The following is a 23,264-nucleotide window of genomic DNA, read 5'->3' as shown; positions in this document are numbered from 1 at the left end:
GACTATGAACAAAAAAAGTTTAACAAAAAAAAGTATGATATTTCTTTTTTTATCATTCCATTTGGGCTGTGGGTGTGCTTAATGTCTGAAGGAGTCGACAAAAGGCTTCTTGTCCTCTGCAAAAGCCTGCAATTGGTCCACTGATGGATACATCTTGATATTTGTCTAGTCTAGTGTGTTCATTAGATGGGTGAAATCCTCTTTCAGTGCCTCTGTGCCTGTTTTCTTAGGCAGTTAGCCTCTGGTATGCGTGCCATTAGTGTTAACCACGCTTCTAAGCCTCTTTTCTTTTGTAAAGAATGATAAAAAAATTTAAATAAATAAAATAAAAATTTCTAATAATTTATTTTTTATTTTTTGCATTCGACTAAGAGGTTGGCAGTCGACTACGGCTCCTTTCGATCGATTAGTCAACTATTCGACGAATAGGGGTCAGCCTTAGACGACACAGAAGCAAATCTTCATTCAAACAGCAATGGCAGGCAGCTCGCACAGTAGAAGCAATCGTCCGTGTTATCTGAAGGACAACAAAAAACTTTTCTGAAGACTTATATTGTCAGAGAATAGGCTACGGTGTCAGAGAATTAGGAGAATTAGGCTATGCTATGGTATGCTCCAAATGGCATTGAGTTTCTCTCGTTCGATGTCACGGATAGGCTAGGGGACACAAATTCAGCCTGAGACGTTCAGAGTCACTCCGGCCCGCACACACACACACTGTAGAGGCAGAAACCGACTTGGTGGATTTATATATTATTATATTATTGTTATATATATATTATGTTTTTTTTTTGGATCAAATATTTTTCTTTTCTTTTTCTTTTCTTTTTTCCAACATGAAACAAAACATATCACAATACAACAACAACAATACATAAAAAGACTTCCCAAGACAGTAACTCAACACCACATGACAAGACAACAACTGATACAACTGTACAGCGATCATCCTACATGGACACTCGCTCGTTCTCTCCCCCCCCCCCCCCTCCCCCCGCTCACCCCAGGACCTCAACATGAGTCACACTCACAATACATCACAATACATCACAATACATCACTCAGCAAAAAACAAGAATCAAAACAAACATTTCCAAACGTATATGCGTTCCCTCAACTTTGCCACTGTAGCCAACCAAATTGCGATATCAGATTTCCTAACCCCTATAACACGTGCCGTGGATATCTCCAAATAGATCACGTCAAGGTAGGTAAGAAACCATACATTTGGACAGAGTCTGTCTGGGTGAAACCAACGTGAGGCAATAAATTTTTTTGCGGCTGTGAGGCCGCCCAAAATGAGTTTTTTTCACCTGTATAGAGGTCGGTAATTTAGAGAGATCATTCAATAATAATACAGAAGGAGATACAGGTATGGTTAGAGAGAAAATGTCTGAGAGCTTTTTTTAACATTTTCCCAAAAAATCAAAACAGGAGGGCATTCCCAGTACATATCAGGCCACGTGAGCGGATCGGCGCTCTTTAAAGCTTGGTCCGCTCCGCTAATCGCTCATGTTGACCCCGCCCCCAAGTCGCTCTCCGCTCCCTCACCGCTCACCTTGAATCGAGTGCTCCCCGCTCCCCGCGCCAGATCGCTCGGCTTTTTTTTTATTATTTTTTTGGAGCATGGTGTAAATTAGCTCAAACTACAACAGTCTACACCCCCTGGGCCCCTTAACAATTGTTTGTATTGAGCAGCATTGTAATTGTACCCATTCTGCAATGTTAAATAACGTTGTTTATCCATTCACTAGCTCTATTAAGCGATGATAGTTAGCCAAGCCACAATGCTATGGTCGCTGCCATTAACGTTAGCATGTAAGCTAACGACAACAACAATGGCGTCGATACTTTTCTAACAGGAGTGAGTGAAGGAGGAGGAGTGAAGCCTGAACAGGATATCACAGGTTCACCCTTCTCAATTCTCATTGGTTGAAAATGGCCTTCATGTTTGTACATCGCCATCTGTTGCTTTGGCATTGTACTACATGTATATTATTACATCAGTGTTAAACCACTGTGTGAGCGTCCCGGAGTGGATTGGAGCGGAGGAGAACTCTCGCTCCGGACGTCGCGCCGACCCATTTTAAAACCCACTCCGCGCTCACGTCAAAACCGCCCGCTCCCCTCCCTGCGCCGCTCACGCTCCGATCCGCTCACATGGCCTGGTACATATGCATAAATGTACCTGTGGCGCCATTTGGACACAAGGTACATAGAGAGTCAGGTCTGAGACCCATTGAGTTCAATCGTCTAGGGGTTAAATAAGTCCTGTGAATAAAATTTAGATGAATCTGTTGGTGATCTGGGTTGTGTGAGGATAACCGAACATTTTCCCAGACTGCATCCCAATCAAAATCTACATCCAACTCCGGAACATCCTTTCTCCAAATCGTATCCAGGGGGAGCTCTTTATACGAGGTCATGAGTAAATGGCGATAAAAGTCAGAAACGAAGCTTCTCGATGTCTCTTTGTCATAAAAGAATTTGTGAAAGCGGTGATGCACTAGTGGAGCATCCCATGGCACGCCATGAGCCTTCAGAGCTGCTCTTATTTGTAAATAAAAGAAAAAGGAGGTTCCGGGGAGATCATATCCGTTGGATATATCCTGGAAAGAGCGGAGACCAGAGTTATCGAAGATATCCCCCAATGTGTGGATGCCTTTCTTTTCCCATCTAGGGTATATAGGTTGTTGTCCAATAAGGAGAAGATTGTTATTAAATAGAGGGGAATGCGTGTGCCATTGATGGCGGTTTGTACCCACTTTCTGAGTGTCACGCCAAGTTTGGATCACATGTGTGATTAAAGGGCCAAATCGTAATTTACATTGTTTAATTGATATGTTGGTATACACAATATCCTGAAGTCTATATGGGGACACCAACTTCTCCTCCGATGGTCACCAAGATACAGCTGCTTGAGCATCAAACCAAGTGATCAAAGGTCTCAGAGAGAAAGCTTGAAAATAATATTTAAAGTCTGGAAATGCTAAGCCCCCATCGAGTTTACTCCTTTGGGCAGTTGATCTCTTCAAGCGCGGGCGTTTATTGTTCCAAACGAATTTATACGAGGCAGAGTGCAATTTCTGCCAGTAACCAACAGGAGGAGGTAACGGGAGCATGGAGCTGATAAAGTTAATTCTGGTTAAAATATTCATTTTAATTATTGACGCACAGGCCTGTAATGAATTTTTTTATTTGGACCATCTGTTAAAGTCATTCGTAATCCTGTCACCCAAGCTGGAGTAACTATACCTTACCGTCTGGCTAATAGTGGGGAATATTTCAATCCCGAGACATTTAAAGTGCTCCACCATAAGTATGTTTGCCGGTAGGATGGTAGCCTTCGCAGGCTCATTAAGTGGAAGAAAAGCAGATTTTGGCCAGTTGATCTTCAAGCCGGACAGGCTGCCGAATTCATCTATCGCGCCGAGAAGATGAGGTAGAGAGACGGAGGGATTTTGCATAAACAGGAGTACATCATCTGCGTATAAGCTAATATGATGATGTGTGCCCTGAATTGAAATAGGAGACATAATTTGGGATTGTCTTATGTATTGAGCTAGGGGTTCGAGGGATAAAGCGAAGAGTCCGGGACTAAGAGGACAACCCTGTCTAGAAGAGCGCGAGACAGAGAAGAGTGGCGAACAGAACATTCCCGTTAAGATCATGGCCGAAGGCTCAGTGTATAGAACTTTGATCATATGAATGAAACCCTCACCCAACCCCATCCTTCTGAGAACTGCCCATAAGTAAGACCACTCCAATCTGTCAACTGCCTTCATTGCGTCCAAGGACATGACCGCTGTAGGACTTGCAATATCCTTGCTGGCATTAATCACGTGCAGTAACCGTCTGATGTTGTCAGTAACCAGGCGGCCTCTTATGAAGCCGGTCTGATCAGGGTGAACTAGAGATGTCATGTGCTTTTGAAGTCTGGTGGCTAGAACCTTGGCATACAGCTTAAGATCGGCTCCGAGGAGACTTAGGGGCCTGTAGCTGCCACATTCGGTGGGGTCCTTATCCTTCTTGAGTAAAACAGATATAAGCGCCAATTATATTATATTATATTCCAAGACATTCTAGCGTCTATTAAAAAAAAGAGGAAAGAGATGTTTCTTGAGGCCAAAATCGCCCTACAAGACAATGACATTGTCTACAGAATGCGCTGGCCCTCGTCGTTACAGATCGACTTCAAAGGGAATCAAACAATGTGTCACTCAAAGGAGGACGCTGATGTATTTCTCAAAGAGAAAAATCTCCTTCCAAAAGCGAATAAAAGCGTCCCAGCAACTGTTGAAGACTAAGGCCAGTCTTGCAGCGGAAAACCGACTGATCAGCTAAGTGACTGTTCTCTGAACACTTGAACTGTTTCTTCTCTATTTAATTTTTTTTCACCTATACTATAGGCTATGCCTACTACTAATATTGGAGGAGAAACTATCACTAAATAACTGTCAACAGTCAACTTGGTTGTGTTTGCCATTTGATCAATATGTGCATGCAGTGCAGCTGAATGGTTTCGTTCCATTTGTCAACACTGTCCTAATATAGGTTAATTAGCGGGCTTTGTTTATTATTATTATTATTATTATTATTATTATTATTATTATTATTATTATTATTATTATTATTATTGTTATTGTTATTGTTATTGTTATTATCATGATCATTATCACTTGTTCTCTTTTTTTTTTTACTATTTGCATTACTATTGCAGCTTGTTATTATGCGTTTTCGCATGACAATTAAATAAAGTATGCAAACTCTGTGATTCAAGTATAATAATAGTCTATCAAAACGAATATTGTAAAAACTGCAGTTTGTCACACTAATCTTTTTAGTTTCAAGGCTCATTTCATGCACATAGCCTGACGCCGTAATCTGAGGCCCGATGACCAGGCCTGACTGGGCCGTGCACACTATCTAACGGACTCATAATATTAATTTAGCAAAGATATTTGGCTTAGGTATTTAAAAACATTGTCACAAGCCCAGACTGTTGTTTTTTACTTTGTCTCACAGACCAAAACTCATTAAATTAACTAGTAGGGTTTAAATTTTGCAAGTCAATCTTCCGAACATATGACTAAAACACACAGAAAGATACTCATCTTTCTCTTTCTTGAATCTTGCGTTTGTATGCTTTTGTGTGTGTGTGCATTCATGCATACTTATTATTTCACCTAAAGCCTATGTGTGTGTGTGAGCACACATATCTACTTCCTATTATTTAATCTAAAGCCTATTCGAGCATGCTGTGGACATATACTTTATAGGCTACATGTGGCCATCATGTTATTGGCTCTCCAAGTAGGCGAGTTTTTTGACAATTAGGGTGGTGTTAGGCTTGCAAATGCATGCACATGGCTGCATGAATGTGTGTGAGTGCACATGCATTCGTGCAGTGTGTGTATGTGTGTGTGTGTGTGTGTGAATGCACAGTTTAAGCATGCACTTATTATTATTTCACCCATAAGCCCACTTACAACTTTGCAGCATGTATAGGAATGCATTTAATTTATTTCGCTTAAAGCCCCACTGCGTTTGTAAGTGCAACACGAATACAGCATTTATACTTTCATCTAAAGTATTTTTCTTTTTTCTTTCTGTATATATTTTTTTGCGTATATGCTTGGGCTGCAGGTGTAAGCATGCACTTATTATTACTTCACCCAAAAGCCCATTTACAGCGTATGTATGTGCAGCATGTAGGAATGCATTTAATTTATTTAGCTTCATTTTCATTTTCAATCTTAATTCATAACATTTGTTACATGCAGATATATAGTGCTGCGGCAACCATACATTTATGACATACAGGAGAATACATACAGTTGAGGGGGAGGAAACTGTACATTGGCAGGTACCCTCTGCTCTGAGTTTTAAGAGCGAACAACAGACTAATAGTCAATGTTGTGCCCTCCCCAGTTTGCAGGATGTGCTGCCCATTTGTTATCATTCTGCTATCATGCAGTTGTAGGTGTGTGTGTATGTACATATATGTTTATATATTTCTATCTTAACATTAACATTACTATTGATCCTGTTCTAGGACTCTTTGTTTAAACTTAATTAAACCACTATGGTTTAACAATAATGATAATAATTATTATTATTGATATTATTATTTTTTTTTTCTCTACCTTTAGAGGCATTTAATTATACATTTTTTGTTACTGTTGTGGGAGCGTGGCGTGTAGCCACTGAGAAGGAAGTCTGCATTTTACCTGGCTGTTTGCGTTTTAGTTTGCAGACGACCAGGTGGGATGCAGCTTAATCTCCGGATAGGAGAAGTTATAGTAGTGGGGGGGAGGGGGGAGGGAATGGGGGATTGTGTTTTTTTTTGTTTTTCTTTTCAGTCGACTCGCTCTGTTTTATTTTTGTTTTCACGCTCACGCTCGGTACTCAATGGAACCTTAACAAGTGAATATGTATCTATTATAGTTTTCTACTCCAAACGAATTACATTCAATCAGACTGCATCCTTTTTAGACTATGGCTAATTTGAATATCCTGATCTGGAATACAGGGGGTCTCAATATACCACATAAACGCACAAGTGTACTAACATGGCTAAAAAGGAAGCAAGTGGATCTGTCTTTACTAAGTGAAACTCATCTTTTATTGGCGGATAACGCAAAATTGGCAAATACATTTTATCATAACATAAGTTCTTCTTCTTTTAGCACCAAGGCCCGTGGGGTAGCCATAATAGCGAAGACAAATTTGAATATTAAACTGTTAGATGTGTGGTCTGATGCAAATGGTCGAATCACTATTGCTAAAATAGAATGCTCTAACCGGAAAATTGCGCTGATTTCTGCATACGCCCCTAATTTGTATGACGCTAACTTTTATGCTGTACTAACTTCAGCTATGTTGAAACTACCTGATTACTCTTTAATAGTAGGAGCTGATTTTAATGCAGTTTGGGATCCATTGATCGATAGATCCAATCATGTGGAAAACTCTGATCAGAAGCAAGCTACCACAGCCCTACAGGCCTGGTCTAAGGACACAGGGGTAATTGATATGTGGCGTTCGCTCAACCCATCCGCGAGGGATTACTCCTTCTTCTCGTCGAGACATAAGACCTCTTCCAGAATTGATTATGTTTTTTCTTCCCCACATCTCTTTGATAGCTTTGATGTTGACTTATTGCCCATAGCACTCTCGGACCACAAAGGTATCCTCCTCAAAGGTTCACTCAGTAAAATAACATCCCGTGCCCCTAGATGGCGTTTTAACTCAACACTTCTGAAAAACGGAGAGTTTAACTTGCAATTTAAAGAGAAGCTCTCTGAATTCCTACAGTTTAATGTTGGCTCTGTACAGGACCCCAGAATTCTATGGAATTCGGTTAAGGGATTTATCAGAAGTAACACTACTCTCTTTGCATCTAATCTCCGCAAGGGACGTCTCTCCAAGCTAGAGGAACTGGAAAAGCTTCAAGCCATGTTGATCTCTTCCTTGCAGCACAACTACTCTAGTCGACTGGAGCTTCAAATTAAGGTAGTGAAAAAAGAGATTAACTCTATTTTAAGACAACAATCTGAATTTCAGATGCACAGAACAAGACAGCACTACTACTTTCACGCATCCAGGCCTAGTCACCTACTAGCTATGAAGATACGTGCCAGTGAGCAATTTGCGGATATCCCTTCCATTAAGAACCAACAGGGGGAGGTAACCACCAACCCAAAAAAGATTAATGATACATTTCGCTGTTTTTATTCCAACCTGTCAGAGGTGGTCTTTGATCATACCAAGCTGGAGGATTTTCTTGATCAAATCAACCTACCACAGATCTCAGAAGATAGTGCTAGGTTGTTAGCTGCACCTATCACGCTGGTTGAACTTAGAGAGGCGATTGCGGATATGCAACGGGGCAAGGCTCCCGGATGGGACGGCATTCCACCGGAACTCTATCTTGCATTCTGGGATGTACTCTGCCCCTTATTACTCTCAATGATCTTACACTCAATCAAAGAGGGCAATTTTTCTAGAGATATATATATTATGTTATATATATATATATATTATATTATTATATATATATATATATTATATTATTATATATTAGAACCATGCACTGAACCATTTATGTTTGGACACTAGGGGGCTCACCACCCAATGTTAATAATAATAAGGAAATATTACCTTAAATATTGTTTCACTGTTGGAACTGACCACGGAGCAATTGACGACTGTTCTGTTTAACATTCAATTCATTCAACATCTACAACTTTGGTACAGTGTGAAAAGGCACAATAGCGGGTGCATCGTGGACGACTGTCAACACACCCAGGAATGACAGTCGGCCACTACAAAAGTTTTAAGTTACCCTCACGACAGAAGGACGCGAGTGAAAAGGAGGAAAAATATCCTTGTGAAAGAAGGACGTGATATGTGAGTATAAAGTTGGACCACCTCCTTCACCAAGGACAAGCAGAGGTAAGAAGATTTTAAATAATACCTCCGTTGATGAAGAACTGGATAACGGATAACGCTGCTGTATTTATGAATGGAACCAACTCAGGACATTGCTACTTTGTGCGCTTCCTTGCGAACGCTCTGGAGCATTCTAGCGTCGGACTAATTGAATTGTGATACTGTGGATAATGGAACGGACTATGCGCCGTATTGATGTGTGGAACCGTCACAATTATTATTGTCTGGACTTGTGGAAACTGGACACTAAATGTAACGCATTGGACTGTCTGATTTAAATTCCGACATATATAGCAGTGGACTAGGGATGTCCGATATTATCGGCCGACCGATATTATCGGCCGATATCGGCAGTAAAATGTGATATCGGAAAATATCGGTATCGGTTTAAAAAAAAAAAAAAAACAATAACAATATTTGCTATATATATATCCAGTAAAATTATTAGTTACCTGAAATTATTCAGTTTTTTGGGGGGGGGGAAACCCTGCATATATCGGTATCGGTTGATATCGGTTGATATCGGTATCGGAAATTAAGAGTTGGACAATATCGGAATATCGGTATCGGTAAAAAAGCCAATATCGAGCATCCCTACAGTGGACAATACTATGTTACTGCAGAGCATTCATCAGCGGGAAGAAAATAAACCCACTTTGAAGGCTCTGACGTCACATCACGTCGCCATACGATTATAACATTTAAAATTACACTTCGTTATATGTAAAGAATTAAATAAATACAGTAACGAAATGTCTGAAGCAACGGAAAAGGATGGACCAGCCCAGGAAGGCCAATTCCTAATCGAGACAAGTGGAAATGGAGCAACAGGCCCTGTGGAGCAAGAGCCTGATTGTAGACCTAAAAGGGATAAAAAGCTCAAAAGAAAGGCCCTCCTAACTCATATATCCCAACTCCAAAAAACAAGAACCAAAGGGATGAAAGCACTGACTATAAGAAGGAATGCAATAGAAGAATTGATGATTGATTATGGAAATGTGTCACTTGTTAAAGAAAATTTTGATGCATTCCGAGCCATTGAAAAGGAAGTTATAAAAAATCATTCAACCATTCAGGATCTCATTGACGAGGAGGATAAAGTACAAGACAACCTAGATTGGCACTAAAAATTGGATACTTATAACAGATTCCATGATATCGTAACTACTTGGATGTGCAAGGTTGCCGCCTGTTCCCAGCAGCAAGAAAAGGCACCAACCAGTTACAGAAGTAGCAAAAGGGGTCCAAACAGTCATATAAGTGGTGTGAGCTCAACAACCTCATCTATGCTTAAAAGGACTCAAGCTGAAAAATCTGCCATGATGGCACGTCTTGCCAATTTAAAGAAAAAAAATGACCTTGAAAAACAACAAAGGGATTTGAAGCATGAATTGGAAGCCAGACAAGCAGCAATAAATCGTGAATTGGAAAACAGACAAGCAGCATTAAATACCTTACAAGAGGAGCTTGAGATGAAAACTGTCATTGACGCTGCAGATGCAACATTAAGGACACTGTCAAGTTGTGAGGAACAAGAGCATGGTCAAGGCAACGAGGCATGTTCAATTAAACACCATGACAATGGAAGAATAAAAGATAAACTGCATAGTCTACATGATGAAGAGGAGGAGGAGGACAGTGATGAAGGAGAGGAGGTCAGTGATGAAGACGAGGAGGAGGACAGTGATAAAGAAGAGGAAGAAGAGGTAGAAGAGGTGGACCAGTGGCCAAGCCATACTGCTACAAGCCATAAGACAAGATGTGCTGCCCCTGCTGGTCGAAGCCGGCATGTGCTGCCAACAACCTCTCATACCCAAGCCCCTCAGTCTCACACTGATCTACACCAAACAAGCGGAAGCAGCAACCTGGCAAAGGTGATGAAGAAGCAGAATAAAATAACTGAAATGCTAATAAAAGAACAACGTCATTCATTACTTCCTACCAGCCAGATACCCATGTTTAAAGGAGATCCACTACAATGCCTGTCATTCATCCGAGTCTTTGAGCATTCAATTGAAGAGAAAACTGACAACTACAAATACCGCCTTTTCTTCCTCGAACAGTTTACCGAAGGCCAGGCAAAAGAGCTTGTAAGAAGTTGTCGGTATACAAACCACAAGAAGGGTTACAACGAAGCCAAAAGACTGCTTGAAGAAAACTTCGGAAATCAACTCCTAATCGCAGCGGCTTGTATGGAGAAAGTTTCCAAGTGGACTGCTATCAAAAGTGAGGACAAACGAGCACTGCATGCCTATTCAATTGCTCTCCGTGGATGTCTAAACACAATGCAAGACATTGAATTTTTGGAAGAGATGAGCACCCCATCTCAAATGAAGCTGGTGATCCATACAGGCTCAGGGAGAGGTGGCGAGCTACTGCTTATGACTTTTATGAACATAAAAAAAAGGGCAAAGTTTCCTGAGCTTGTTGCCTTCATAGAGCGACAGGCTAGAATGGCAACATATCCTCTTTTTGGGGACATACAAGATCCTGCACCCAAAAAGGAACAAAGAGGAAGCAAACCATTCAATACAAGGTTCAACTTGGACTACCAGCAAAGTAGCTTTGCAACTATTGCAACCCCTGGTTTCCATGACGAACGGAAGCCCTACAAAGGTTCAAAGATAAGCATTGACCGCTTACACGCCATTGTGCGCAGACCGTGTGTATTCTGTGAAGGAGAACATGCAGATGAAACATGTAAAATGAACAAAAGACCTCACAAGGAGAACATTTAATGCTTGATGTCTAAAGGAATATGCTTCGGCTGTTTGAATAAGGGACATAGAAGCAAAGATTGTTCCAACAGATTGAATTGTAATGTATGTTCCCAAAAACATCCAACAATTCTGCACATATATAAAGGTGAAGGACAAAAGACGGGTGAAACAGGTACGTCAATCAACAATGGCATGGTTTCTCTGAAAGCCCATGGCATTACCGGGGCCGGTGATGGCCAAACACTTTCAATCATACCAGTACAGGTAAAAATGTCCAACTCAACTAAAGTCATCCAAACGTATGCTTTCATGGATTCGGGGAGTACAGCATGTTTTTGTACTGAAGCGTTGAGACGGCAGTTGAATACGAAGGTAAAGAAAACACGAATCCTGTTGAGGACTATGGGCCAAGAGCAAGCTGTTAACACTTCATTTGTCCCTGCTGGTCGACTTGAAGTAAGCAACATAGACAGTTCGGATTTCTATGAGCTACCAAAGCTGTACATCCAAGACGAAATCCCTGTAACCAAGGATAATATACCTACACAAGCTGCACTAGAAAGGTGGGACTACCTGAAGGAGATTCACCTGAAAGAAGTTGATGTGCCTGTTGGACTGCTTATAGGAACCAATGCGCCACAACTAATGGAACATTGGAAAGTCATTAACAGCCAGAGGGAAGGACCTTATGCTGTTAAAACAGTCCTAGGATGGATAGTGAATGGTTCACTAAACACGGATGATGGGGTTGGACTGCACTCATCTGTCACCTCTAATCGGATTTCAGTAACAGACTTGAACGACCTTCTCATGGGACAATACAACCATGATTTCCCAGAAAGGAAATATGAGGAAAAGAAGGAAATGTCTGTTGAAGACAAAAGATTTGTAGAAATTATGTTGAACTCTGCTGTGAAAGAGATGGACATTATCAACTTGCACTTCCATTCAAGCAAAGGGAAACCAGAATGCCAAACAATCGCCATCTAGCAGAACAAAGAACGATGTCACTAAAGTGAAAGTTCCACCGGAATCCAGCTTTCCACGAGGAGTACAGAACATTTTTAGAAGGCGTGATACAGAAAGGTCATGCTGAGCCTGTGCCACAAGAAGAGCTCAAGGCTGACAGTGGAAAGGTATGGTACATACCACACCATGGGGTTCGCCACCCGAGGAAGGACACACTTTGTGTTGTTTTTGATTGCTCTGCCTCACTACAAGGAACTTCCCTGAATGACAATCTGATCCAAGGTCCCAACCTTAACAACACGTTGCTTGGCGTTTTGATGCGGTTCAGACAAGAACCAGTTGCTTTCATGGCTGATGTGGAGGGAATGTTCCATCAAGTCAAAGTTGCACCCTCAGACCGCGACTACCTTCGCTTCCTATGGTGGCCTGGTGGGGACATATCTAAACCCCTAGCTGAGTTCAGGATGACGGTGCACCTGTTCGGTGCTACATCCTCATCCAGCTGTGCCAGTTACGCCCTACTGAAATCTGCAGAGGACAACACAGAAGCATTCTCAGCTGAAGCAGTTGACAATGTTCGACACAACTTCTATGAGGATGATTGTTTAAAGTCTGTTTCCACAGAAGAAGAGGCTGTGAGACTTTGTGCAGAGCTAAAAGACGTATGTGCAAAAGGAGGGTTCAACTTAACCAAGTGGATAAGTAACAGCAGAACTGTGATGGCTTCAATTCCGGAACAGGAAAGAGCCAAGGAAGTGAAGACCCTGGATTTGGAGAAACAAACTCTTCCCATCGAAAGAGCGCTTGGAATACGGTGGTGCGTGGAAGAAGACACCATCAAGTTCCAAGTCAGCCTGAAACCCAAACCGGAGACTAGACAAGGTATTCTTTCCATTGTAAGCTCAGTCTATGATCCACTTGGGTTTCTTGCCCCCTTTATTTTTAAAGCTAAACACATGTTACAACAACTGTGCAAGCATGATAGCGGATGGGATCAGGAAATTCCAGAGGCCATCAGAAAACCATGGCAGAAATGGTTGATGGGTTTGAAGCAGATGGAAGACTTCAGTATCCCACGGTGTGTCAAACCCAAACAATTCGGGTCAATCCAATTTGCACAGTTACACCTCTTTTGCGATGCAAGTGAGATGGGGTATGGTGTTGTCTCCTACCTGAAGATGTCAAACAAAAATTATGATGCGCACACAGCCTTCATAATGGGAAAGGCGAGGGTGGCACCTCTCAAGCAAATAACGATCCCTAGGATGGAGCTTACTGCAGCAGCCCTTGCTGTACGCATTGACCGAATGTTGATGACTGAGCTCAAAATCCCTCTTGAAAGTTCCATGTTCTGGACAGACAGTACGACGGTACTAAAGTATATAAAAAATGAAAACCAAAGGTTTCACACCTTTGTGGCCAATCGGGTGAGCGCCATCCGAGAAGCAACAGATGTATCGCAGTGGAGGTACATAAGCACCAAATTGAACCCGGCAGACCACGCTTCTCGCAGTCTCCATGCTGAGGCGTTCTTAACACTTTGGGTGCCATGGGTTAAATTCATGATATACCATAGATTGCCAGCTCTATTTGTCTATGGAGAAGTACCCCTTCTTTGCATGGCTATAACTTTTTAAATTCTATTGTTACATTGCCATTATTAGGGCCCATTCAAAGTCCTATATGTATTGTTCATTGTGTAGCAACGTTAAACTTTTTCATTCACATATTCATAGTAAAGTATGGTCTAATGTATAAGTATGTTTTCATCTCTTTCTGCAGCTTTCTCCAGAACGTGATCTATAGCCCCAAATGCATTATATTGATGATGAAATACAGTTTGATGGCAATCGGGGCGATATAAAAAATGTCAATTGGACGTACTTCTAGAATGATCTACGTATGATCTGATGATGACCGGATGGGCGGGGGATCGTTTATAATTCCGTGGGCAGCGTTATATCATTCATCTAGTGTGGGTCATATGTTCATCATAACAGTTTATATGGAACACGTTCGAAAATAACGCTGAATCTTACCGGATCTTCCTCACGCTGTTGGACGATCAGCGTGGTGTAGACCGTTTTCGATTATGGGATGTTTATCCTGATGAACCATTTCCAGCTTGTATAATACTATATACGTCCAAATCATGTTGTTTATCGAGTTATTGGCAATGGATCGCTATATATTGTGACGAGCCAGAGTGCCGGCAGCCAAACCGAGTGCCCGGAAGTAATATGGCCGACCAGCACAACCTCCACAGCACTTCCTGTTTGGCGATTGCGCCGATCGGCCACCAGATGGCGCTCCTGAACCGCCAGAGAGCTCAGTGGGTCCTCCTGGTGGATCTCAGGCCAGCGGAGGGGAAATATGAATCCGATCACAGATTTTTGAAATATTGATATTAAAGACGCTGTAAAGCGTCCTTCGGCAACTTGAGCATGGCCGGGAATGACGCTGTAAAGCGCTGTAAAATGCAAAAAAAATTATCTCACCAAGTCCACATATTATTTTTACGCACAGTTATTGGCATGTTTGAAGGCTCACGGTGTTCCATTAACGATACCAATTGCACACCACAGATACCAAAATGTTTTCTATGAAAGAGAGACATCGACAGGTTTTGTATCAGATTTTTATCATCAATTACTAACGGCCTCGTATGAAACCCTCCACCTAGACTCTATTTGGAGGAGGGATACACCAGACCTGAAAATAGATTTTGAGTGGCAAGAAGCCTGGGCAAATGTTCGACTTGCATCAAGGAACCCGGACCATCAACAAATCAATCTTAACTATATCCATAGGACATACTTGACTCCTATAAGACTGAACAGAATGGGTCTTAAACAAGACTCCAAATGCTCCTTATGTACAAATGGGGACGAGGGGACATTTATGCACATGTACTGGGACTGCCCACCAGTTAAGATATTCTGGAAAGAAGTGACCCAGCAATTATCAAATCTCTTAATTCTGAATATACCTGTACACCCCTCTGTATTACTGCTGAATGATGTTTTTGAGTATGCAGAACATCCACAGCGAAAGAGATTAGTTTTATCTGGTATCACAGTGGCTAAAAAGCTGATAGCATCACGATGGTTTCAACCGGAAAAAATGTGCCGGAAGGTCTGGATTATTACATATTGATGTGCTGGGCCCTTGGAATCATCCTAAGCTACCCCCCCCCCCCCCCAGCTACGCCCCTGATTGTTGGCGCAGCAGCCATTTTCAGCAAAGGTCTAGACAGCCTTCGGATACTACGGAGGATTATACAACGGCATGCAAATTTCTCGATTCTGATTGGCTGAAACAGTAATTTTACACGTATGTATTCTTCACAATTCCACGCTCCTGGTCCCAGGACCCGCCCACAACCGAATCACATCACTCCGCTGTTCGACTTTGTAGAGGGAGCGGAGAGCGGAGAGGGGAGGAGACGAGAGGGGACAATAATCTCTACAAATGGATATGTTGATAGCGTCATACAGGGGCGTTTTTAGGGTTAGAAAACATTGGGGGCTTCAGCCCAGGGGGGTTAAGCACAGAAATACGCAATTTTTGAGTAATTAGAGATGAATACTGAATAACTAGAATCATTAGAGGTTTTCAAAGTGAGGTCTAGGTCCATGAGAGGGATCTGGGCAGTGCCCATTGAAAATTCAAAAGTTAACACGACCAAATCATCAGTTTCTTATTTATTTATTTATTTAGCCAGATAAAACATTGATCTGGTCCAAGAAGCCCCAACAGGAGTACAAATATACATATATACACATATATATACATATATATATATATATATACATATACTTTTGATTTGAGTGTATATATACATATACTGTACATACATACACATATACACCAATAACAAAATAAAAACACAGTTAAGAATCATACACATAAGCAAATAAACAAACAGCCTATGTACAAAATAAATAAACAGTTCATCTCTAGTCTTTACAGTTTTCTTCAATTGCATAAACACTCAAATCAAAAGTATTACACAATTATCAAAACCGTACACTCAAGGAGCAAATTATAGGCCCAGATTTGCACCCCTGCAATGTCAGCCTCACTTTTTGCAAAACAATACACACAGTGATTTGCAAAACACTAAACACAATTGCATTACATTAGACACAGAATGTCAAATTACCACACATATGAGCCAATTGGTTAAACACAGCCATCAGATGCACAAACACACCATTGCTTAATTGTAGATACACAATCAGGTTTAAGCACTATAAAAATGCAGCAGGTGAGTTCACCTGTCTTCAACCAAAATGGAAGGAGAGTGAAGTACTGTACACAGAGAACGTGAAAATATACAATACATTCACCAAACACTACACAAGACAACCAATGATGCAGACCGATGAAAATATACATTTTCTCCCATTTTCCCAAATCAGTCAACATGTCAACATGGAGAATCACAACAAAAAATTATCTTGCCAGATCCAGCTAGGCAAAGAGATAATGTCTAGTATTTTCTGTTTAAACTTTTTCAAAAAATAAATTGTGTTACTGTAATTTTAACCTGTACTGGATACAGTATTTTATGTTTGTCTGATATTTGCTGAGCTTACAGTGTTATGCACATAGTAGCATGAAAACTGGGACATGTATTGTTGTGATTCTCCATGTTGAAATGTTGACTGATTTGGTTATATGGAGAGAACATTTATATTTTCATCAGTCTGCATCATTGATTTGGGTATATGGAGAGTGTAACTGAGGGGTATTGAATAAGTATGGTATCATTAAACCACTACTGAGTTATGTACATTACTACTGGCCATACAGTACACATGTATATGAGATGAACACCCACACAATAACACGGCTTAACAAGAAAGTACTGTTTATAATATTTATTAGAAGAGCACCAAGATTATCTTACATTTATTAAGAATGAGAGTTGCGCTTGTAAGGCGAAGAATGTGCATGAATAGGTCAAGAGCGTAAGTCCATGAGCATATTACGAAGGGGATAATTAATACCACCTGTAGCATAAGAATTATATATGGTACACTAGTAGGTCAGCTGGAGATACTAAGGGGGTTCCCTCCGGTTGTAAGCCAGCAGGGGAGAGGATTTGTCGGTAGCAAAAGTCTGGATCAACGAGGAATAAGGAGACTCCAGGTACAGGAGACGGTGCAATAATCCCTTGATCCGTAGACAAAGCAACAGCTATTCTCCGGTATGCAGTGCCGCATGGGTGAAAGCTAGCCAGCCTCAGAGTCCTAGAGGCGGGCTCGACGGTGCTCCTCACAGGGTAAATCCCACACGGTAGTGGGGGTAGACGATTCTCTGCTCCAGCAGCCACAGGACCAAAGCATTATAATCCAGCCGAAAAGGGCTCTGTAGTCGTCGGTGTAGATTATCCAGTGTACATATCCACACGGTTCTCGTCTAGGGCTCCTCGGATGACGGCACAAGGTTAGGCCGCCCAGCCTGGATAAGCACACTAGCTCGGTACGATGAAACGTTGGTAATGCTGGTCACTGTAGAACGGTAGCCGCACGATACACTATACATAATAGACTATTACTTAATAATAGAATAAGTCGAACTCGACGATACAGCGTTAAACTCTGACACTTCAGCTATCAATTCGCACGCGGTCTCAAGGCTCTATTTCGGGGCAAAACGGGCCCAGTTCACAGCACGTTGTATCGTGGTGTGAGGCTTCAACTTGTTACTAAGATTAGACTACTGCTGTATCCACCTGCACCGTATTTATACGTAAGGTGAATAATCTAGTACCAGCCTTATTCCTGTCTCATATTACTGCGCAAAACCGGGCATGTTGAGACATGTCTTAGCGGTGACTTTGAACTAGACATTGGGGGTATGGCCGTGGCGCCTGGGGGGTCGCTGTCCAATAGGAGAACGAATATTATGGTCTGGCCTGTACTAGGTAAAGAGATATTCCGTGTATATGTACAAAGAATATACAAGGGATATCAGACGATATACAAATACTATACAATATATCTCAAGTAATAAATATATATATTCGGTTTAATCTGACCCTTTGTAACAGCCGCCTCCTAATTAGTCCGCACCTAATTAGATAAGCAGAGACAGATTAACCGCACTGTCCACTACTCAATGTCCGTTGTGAGGAGTAGGGCGATTCACAAAGTCAGGGGGTCATGGTCGTCATTAAGAGAGTCGGGGAGCCTTGGCAACTCTATCAGCCTCGCCACGGGTCGGGTGTATGTCCGCCCCTGGACAAGCACTTCTGCCGCTCTGACCTTTCCGTCGGCACCAGTGATCACTTTGCTTACGCGGCCGGCCGGCCACATAGCTCGGGGTAGTGACTGGTCGATAATCATGACGACTGTGCCCTCCGTCAAATTGTCTCTTTCTTTCACCCATTTCTGGCGGGTCTGTAGAGACGGTAGATAGTGGAGGAGGAAACTGTTCCAAAACTTGTCAGCCAATACTTGACTGTACCTCCACATTCTTCGGCCGTTCGCTTCTTCAGGTCTGTACACTGTCTGTGGGAGCGCGGGGTCCAGCCGCACCATCAAGAGAGTGTTGGGTGTGACTGGGTCGACATCTGCTACATCACTTGAGACGTAACCGAGGGGCTTTGAGTTCAATACTCCCTCGATCTCCGTGAGGACTGTCGTGAGGACTTCTTCCGCCACGGTCTGGGCCCCAAGCATGGCGTACAGGGCTGTCTTTATTGAACGTACTTCTCGTTCCCAAGTTCCCCCGAAGTGAGGTGCATTCGGGGGGTTAAACTGGAAATCAATCTGAGAGGGAGCGAGGTGGGTCTTAAGTTCTGGGCCCATAGCTTGGAAGCTCTCTCTCAGCTCTCTTTCTCCGCCTTTGAAGTTTGTCCCATGATCAGACAATAATATAGACGGTTTTCCTTTCCGCGCTGTGAATCTCCGGAAGGCCATAAGGAATGAGTCCATACTCATGGTTGGAAGGAGTTCTATGTGTATCGCTCGGGTGGTCATGCATTTGAATACAATACCCCACCGCTTCTTTGTCCCTCTTCCTTTCTTCACATACAGCGGGCCGAAACAGTCCATACCGGTGGAGTGAAAGGGCTTGTCGCCGAGTCGGAGGCGACAGGGGGGTAGGTCAGCCATCCGGGGTATACTGGGCTGTGCGACAGTCTAGACAGGTCCGCTGGAAGCGTCGTACTGCTTCTCTTCCTTGCAGTATCCAATAGCGACGTCTGATCTCCGCGAAGACTCTCTCTGCCCCGGCGTGGTGCACGTCCTCGTCGTATTTCTTTATGATGAGCTCTGTGACCTTGTGTCGGCTGTTTAAGACTATCGGGAACTTGACGTCATCCGTTAAGTCTGGGGCCCTCCTCAGACGACCACCCACTCTGATGAGATTATGGGCGTCGCTCTCAGGGGCCAAGTGGAGCAGTCTGCTGTCTGACGGGACTGGCTTTGATCCCTGCAGACAGTCTAGCTCGTCGGGGAACGAGTCTCTTTGGGCTCGCTGTAGCAGAAGGAGTTCTGCTTCTTCGTAGTTAGCTGCATTAATGTCAGTAGTGGACGGAACCTCAGGGTGGTGCCACAGGAATGTCTTTAACTGCGCACTCTCAAGGGTGGGGCAGTCGTCTATGTTGGGATCTGTGGGGACTAGTGTGTGTGTCAACCCACAGAACATAGATTTCTTCATCTCTGCCTCCTCTTTACTAGCCTCCCGTGGGGTGGGTGTAGGCCACTCTTCTTCCGGGAGCTTGAGGAACTCGGGACCGTCACTATAGAGATTGTGACGTGTGAGGTCATCCAGGGACATTCCCCATGTGATGACGTCGGCTGGGTTCTGCTTTGTGTCCACATACCTCCAGCATGCTGCTTCTGTTAAATCTTGTATCTCTGTGATTCTGACTCCCACGAAGACCTTGTATCTACACGAATCGGACTGGATCCATGTGAGTACGGTCATGGAGTCTGACCACAGGATTGTTCTTTGCACCGGGATGGTGAGTTCACGTTGGATTAACGTGGCGAGTTGCGCTCCTACTAGGGCTGCGCAGAGCTCTAGACGCGGGATAGATTGTTGCTTGCGGGGGGCTATTCTTGAGCGAGCCAGGATGAAGGCAGTATGTATTTCTCCTCCCTCCTCTCGGGCCCGCAAGTAGGCCACCGAACCGTAGGCTACTTCGGAGGCGTCGCTGAAGACGTGCAGGTCCATCTGACACGTCTCCGGCCTCACTGTGGGTGGGATGTAGCTGCGGCGTATGTTGACACCTGGGAGCGAGCTGAGTTCTGTCTCCCACTCTCTCCATGTGGAGGCAAGGTGGTCGGGTATGGGGTCATCCCAGCCCTGGTCCTTGTCCCATAGCGCTCGTACAATCATCTTTGCCCTGGTGGTGTAAGGTAGAATACATCCCAACGGGTCATATTGTCTGGCGAGTGTTCTGTATACACTCCGTCTTGTGGTCGGTAGTGAAATCGACCTTCCCTGCTCCTTGGTCAGGGGTGTGTGTCTATAATGGAGCGAGTCTGTTTTGAAGCGCCAGACTAGTCCTAATGTCATTTCTTGGGCTTCACCTGGGATGGTCGCCATCCAAGTCTCGCTGCTTGCTGCCTTGTCCTCTGGGGAGAGGCTGCGCAACACTTGAGGGTCGCTGCTGGCCCACTGCCGGAGATCAAAGCCGCCTTTGATCAGAGAGGCGCGGAGCTTGAGTAGGAGGGCCTCTGCTTCTTCTGGCGTCGAGACGCTTTGCAGACAGTTGTCCACGTAGAAACTATTTCCTACACTTTGTTGGACCTCTTCATCAGCTGCTGGGTCCTCTGCGACGTGTTTTTGCAGTGCGAACGTAGCACAGCATGGGCTGCATGTGGTTCCGAAAGGGAGGACTTCCCATTGATAGATGGATGGTTGCTCATCCCCGATCCTCTCTCTCCATAAGAACCGCAGCAGGGGCTTGTCCTCTTCCACTAGTCGCACCTGCAAGAACATCCCTTTGATGTCGCCGCTGATGGCCACCTTGTTCTGGCGGAAACGTAGCAACACGCCTAGTAGAGAGGGGCCGAGTGTTGGGCCGGGCAAGAGCTCTTTATTCAGATTTTGTGATCCGATCTGGTAGCTGCAGTTAAACACAATTCGATCCTTGCCGTTGTGGTGGACCTTGTGGTGCGGCACGTACCATGATTCGGTCGTCTGATCGGCCTCATTAATGTCAATTCTCTTTATGTGTCCGGCTGTGATTAGCTTGTCAATCTCAGCGCGGTACACAGAAGCTTGAGCGGGGTCTCTGGCTAGGCGCCGCTCTGTGTTCAATAGATACCGCTCCGTCGCTTCTTTTGGGGCGTGGAAGGTAGGCATACCCTCTCGCCTCAGGAGTGGAGTTGCGTATCTCATCACTCCGTTGACTTTGACTCTCTTTGTCCCCTGCTCGAGGAGGGCTATGGCATAAATGTCTTCCTTGGAACGAATGTGTTTTTTTTCGTTCTTAAAGGGCATTGTCTCTAGTGTCCATAGCCTCTCGACGTGCTGTAAGAGGGTGGTGTCTTCTTCTGTCACTCTGGAGTGGAGGCAGCGAGTGGCTGCTGTTCGGTTGGGAGACCTGGAGAGGGGGCCTTGTAGTGTCCATCCTAGGCGGGTCTCGACTGCTGCTGGACAGCCTCTGGGCCCAGTGTGGACCCGGTCCGTCGGGACGATGAGGTGTGCGTGGTCGGATCCTATGAGCAGGGTCGGGGTGGCGCCGTCTATGAGCGGTATAGGTAGTTGACGCAGGTGCACGTATTTGTCCATCAGCTTGGCGATGGGGTAGGTGTACCGCGACAGGCCTATGTCTTGGCTGGTGAAAGCGTTAGTGATCCTATACCGTCTCTCTGGCTGCCCGCTTGCTGCGATAGTGAAGGAGACGTTCTCACCCTTGATCGTATTCAGGTCTCTTCTTATAGTCCGAATCGTCATCGTTTCTTCGCTCCCCCGCAGCCCCAGATGGGCCGCAGCGGATGCGAGGAGGAGGGTCTTTTCTGACCCGTCGTCAAGGACGGCGTAGGTGTCCATGACCTTGTCCTCGTAGCTCAATGTTACGCGGACCACCTTCAAGAGCACCCGGGCGCCCCCGCTGCTGGCGGGGTCAATGTACATAACGCTTGCCTTTGTGCTGCTTGAGGGTGCAGGCTTTCTTCTGTTACTGTCATGTAAGACGTCCAAGTGGGCTCCGTCACACCGACTACACCTCTTCTTTAAGCGGCACTCGGCTGCCATGTGACTGCGCGCACAGCGGTAACAGCGGCGGTTGGACTTTATCCATTGACTCACCTCGTCGGCGGTCATCTTCTTGAACGTGTCACAGTGTGACAGCCAGTGTTCCCTTTCGCAGTACTGGCATACAATCTTCCACTTCTCTTTCGTCGAGGGGGTGCTGTGGTTCTTGTTACGCGGTACTGATTCGGCTTGGTGCATGACGGTCACCAGCCTGCGGTTATCGTTTGATCTCCTAGGTCCCTCTCTGGAGCTTGGTACGCTCCGCATGAACGTATCCAGTCGTAGGCTGCTGACTTCTCTCACCAGGAAGTCGGCCAGATCTAGGAGGGAAGGCTCGGGACCGTTGGGATCACGGTGGTCTCTTTGCCGCCTGAAGCGCTCTTGTCGGGCGGGCGGAAGCTTCTCTAATATTCTTTCAACATTAGAGTTCGCGTACAGTTCGTGCCTACCCTCTTCCTTTTGTGCCCCCAGCATCCCTACCAGGGATTTTACCTTGATAGAGAGGTCATCTAATGAGCGATTGTCTGTGGCTGGGGGTAGACGGTCAATATTCCTTATCTCTTGTATTACGTAGTCCCATATGCGTCCATAACGTTGGTCGAGGGCTACTAGAGCCGCGGTGTATGGGGTACTTGAGTTGGAATATGCCAGCGCTATATTATGCACTCTGGGCACCTTCAGGTGCTTGAGTAGGATAGCATACTTGTACGTTTCATCGGGGACATCGGACATCATTGTCTCTAAGCACATTCGTAGCTCTGTGTACTGTGCTCTGTCCTCGTGTGTGAAGTTCGGGAACGTCGGTGTGCCAAGGTACGATGCCATGGATGGCTGGCACATCGGTGAGCGTTGGGGGAGAGGCCTCCTAGGCGAGTCTCCCCTTACGTGTCGTTGTGG

The sequence above is a fragment of the Notolepis coatsorum genome (genome assembly GCF_963971535.1).
Source record: "Notolepis coatsorum genome assembly, chromosome: 9".
NCBI lineage: Eukaryota > Metazoa > Chordata > Actinopteri > Aulopiformes > Paralepididae > Notolepis > Notolepis coatsorum.
This window is presented reverse-complemented; position numbering follows the sequence as displayed.